This window comes from Macrotis lagotis, chromosome X (genome assembly GCF_037893015.1).
Source record: "Macrotis lagotis isolate mMagLag1 chromosome X, bilby.v1.9.chrom.fasta, whole genome shotgun sequence".
NCBI lineage: Eukaryota > Metazoa > Chordata > Mammalia > Peramelemorphia > Peramelidae > Macrotis > Macrotis lagotis.
In genome coordinates, this window is record NC_133666.1 from 11,161,556 (window position 1) to 11,164,820 (window position 3,265).

The window sequence follows — 3,265 nt, forward strand, 5'->3', positions numbered from 1 at the left end:
TCGGCCATCTTGCCTTCCCGCCAGGCGCGCGCCTTCTTATATTGTCTGCCGGCGGGAGCGGGCGGAGCCCTGGCTGCGGCTTAGTTCCCTGCCTCTGCCCATTGGCTATCCGGGAGCGAAAGGCGGGGTCCTCCCTGTGGCACCGCCCCTTCTCGCGGCGCTTCCTCACGGATTGGCTGCAGAGCAGGGGGGGAGGGGAAAAGGGTGGGGAAACCTCGATGCCGGCTCTCCAGCGGCGGAGGGAGGCGAGGGCAGTGAGCAGGTGAATCGGCGGATGCTAGCACGGGGAACGGATGCTAGCGCGGGGGCGGATGCCGGCGCGGGGGCGGATGCCAGCGCGGGGGCGGCCTGATGCGGCAATCGGGGAGACCGCTTGGGCCAATCCCGCGCCGCGTGCTCTGGGCCCCCCCTCCCCCCGTTCAGACCCAGACGCGGAACCTGGCCCACGCACCTGTATTCCGCCCGCAAAGCGAGGCAGAAGCCACCTGTTTCTGCAGATCCCCAGCAGACTTCGGGGAAAAAAAAATGTTTCGGCAAAGACCGGAACCCCTGTTTGGAGCCAGCGAGCAGAATGCAAAGCAAAATGCAGGGAAATGCCATGCATTTATTTATTTTTTAATAAACCATGCATTTATTAATGGAGGCTAGTTCCCAAGAAAAGAGAGAACATTAAACGCCTTGAGGCAGCTAGGGGGTTCAGTGGCTAGAGTGCTGGGCCTGGACTCAGGAAGACCTCAATTCAAATATGACCTCAGACACTTGCTAGCTGGGTAATCTTGGGCAAATCACAACCTCCTGTTTGCCTCAGTTTCCTCATTTGCAGAAAGAAATGACAAGCCACTGCAGTATTTCTGCCTAGAGAACCCAATGGACAGCACTGGTGTGCTGTGCCCCACATGAACATGACTGAATTGCAGCAACAAAGATCCTGATGGACTGTGGCTCATTCAAATTTATTAAACTCTCAGTGGATGATCACTTGTTGAGTGATTTACCAAACAGACCCAAATACCCTCTTCTGACCTTGAGTAAGTCCCTTCTCACCCCCCCCAAATCCCCTATAAAATGAAAACTTTAGTCAATATGGCTTCTGAGGTTCCTGCCACCTCTAGATCTAGCCCCTGAGCCTGTTATTTCACTGCTATACAGACACCATGGCTGAGCACCTTCTTCCCACCAATGGAGCTGGGTGGGTACCTTGGTCTTAAGAGAGCAGACACCAGTCACATAGCCCCATGACACTTGAGAGTGCACCCCAAAACAAAAACTGTAATCGGGCAATATTTAACGAAATATTTATTTAACAAAATAAGAACTTCAGAAGACTGGCCAATTACTACCTTGAAAGACTGACAGAATTCCAGTTTGATAAGCTGGGGGAGGGGTGCATAAACTAATATATGATTTTGAATTCAATGGAAGACCATTGCTGCAGTCTTCATTAAATGTCCTTCACCTTGTTCCCAGCCAAATCAGGGATTCTAGACGGATATTGGTAGCAATGAGCTGGAGGGCAGAGATGATGGACCAAGATGAAGCAGACACAAAAGCTATTTAGATAGCTTAAGCATTTCATGTCTCTCAGGACAGAAGGGTTACAAGGAAAGATGGAGACTTGAACCCATGGCAGAGTAGGAAAATTGGGTCTTGAAAGGAAATCTAGTATCTGCTTAAAACAAGGTCAAAAGATTAGAATAACAGTGTGTGTGTGTGTGTGTGTGTGTGTGTGTGTGTGTGTGTGTGTGTGTGTGTGTGTGTGATACTTAGAGGGGAAGGAGATGGGGCAGAGAACTGGGAGCCATGCGTAGAAACAGTAAAGAGACAAATTGAGGTGTGTTTCTTTTTTTAAATCAGGAAAAAAGTTACTAATAATTAGAACTTTCCATAAGAGTGAAGGACTGCTTTGGGAGATAGTGGGTTCTTTCCTTCAGGAGACTTTAAAACAAAGCTGAGATGTCCACCTGTCAGGCATGTCATGGAAGAAAATCTTGGTTAGTAACAGTTTGAATCAAATGGCCTTTTGAGTCCCTTTCAATTCTATGATTTTTAAAAATCTGGATTTGGAGTCAGAGAACTAGGGTCCAAATCTGATTTCTTCAAACTTACTATTTGTCTGGACCTCATTTTCATCTTCCATAAAATAGAGAATATATTCAAAAAATAATCTCTAAAGTTCCCATCAACTCTAAAACAGAGATGTTCTGAATTAGTGGGAATATATCTGGTTCTGAAACTTTGGTGACATAATGTCCTGAATTATTTTATAAATTGTTTGTTTCCCTGTATAAAACTCTTTATCACACCAGGGAATGTGGCTCATTTGGTTCTGGCTGGCACCATGGATAGAGCCACTGGCCTTGGAGTCAGGAGGATAGGAGTTCAAATCCAGCCTCAGATACTTGACTCTTACTGGCTGTGTGACCTTGGGCAAGTCACTTAACACTGAATGCCTCCCATGCAGGACCATCTCCACTTGTCCTGATTCATATCTGGTCACTGGACCCAGATGGCTCTAGAGAAAATGAGACTGGTGACTTAACACAGCATTTCTCACTCAAATCAAATTCATGTGCTTGTCATGGCATCACCTCCCTGATGATATGATATTCTTTGAGAATGAAGGACACACTGCTGCTCAAAGCAATTCTAGGTGCTTTCTGATTGCCAAGATTTGAAGCTGCCTATCTCAGTTCTAATAATTCTGTATCTCTAAATCCCTTGGCATCATCCCCCATCTTGTGCCCACTTGACAAGATGTCTTTGCTCTCACTGATTTCTTTTGACTCTTTCCCATTTCAATAACCCTAAGGATCTGCTGGGACAGCATGGTACAGTTGGGGCAGGAACCAACTCGAGGGCAACTTTCTCCTTTTGCCCCTTGACACAAAAAGGGAAGTTTGCCTTGAATTTTACCCCCATAAAAAGTATCCCCTTTATCATTACCAGTTAATCATCATTTACTTTGTGAAAAGGAAAGGAGGTCAAGGAAAGAAAATAAGTAAGTCATATATGCCAATTGGGAGGCATATGTACCAATTATCTATTTCCAAAGGATTAGACCCCGGGTAGGTGGCACTGGATAGAGCTCACAAATTTCCTGGAAATTAACTTACACGGTGCTCAAGTCAATCAGTATTTCTTTTCTCTTTTCTTTTAGGTTTTTGCAAGGCAATGGGGTTAAGTGGCTTGCCCAAGGCCACACAGCTAATTAATTATTAAGTGTCAGGCCAGACTTGAACTCAGGTACTCCTGACTCCAGGGCTGG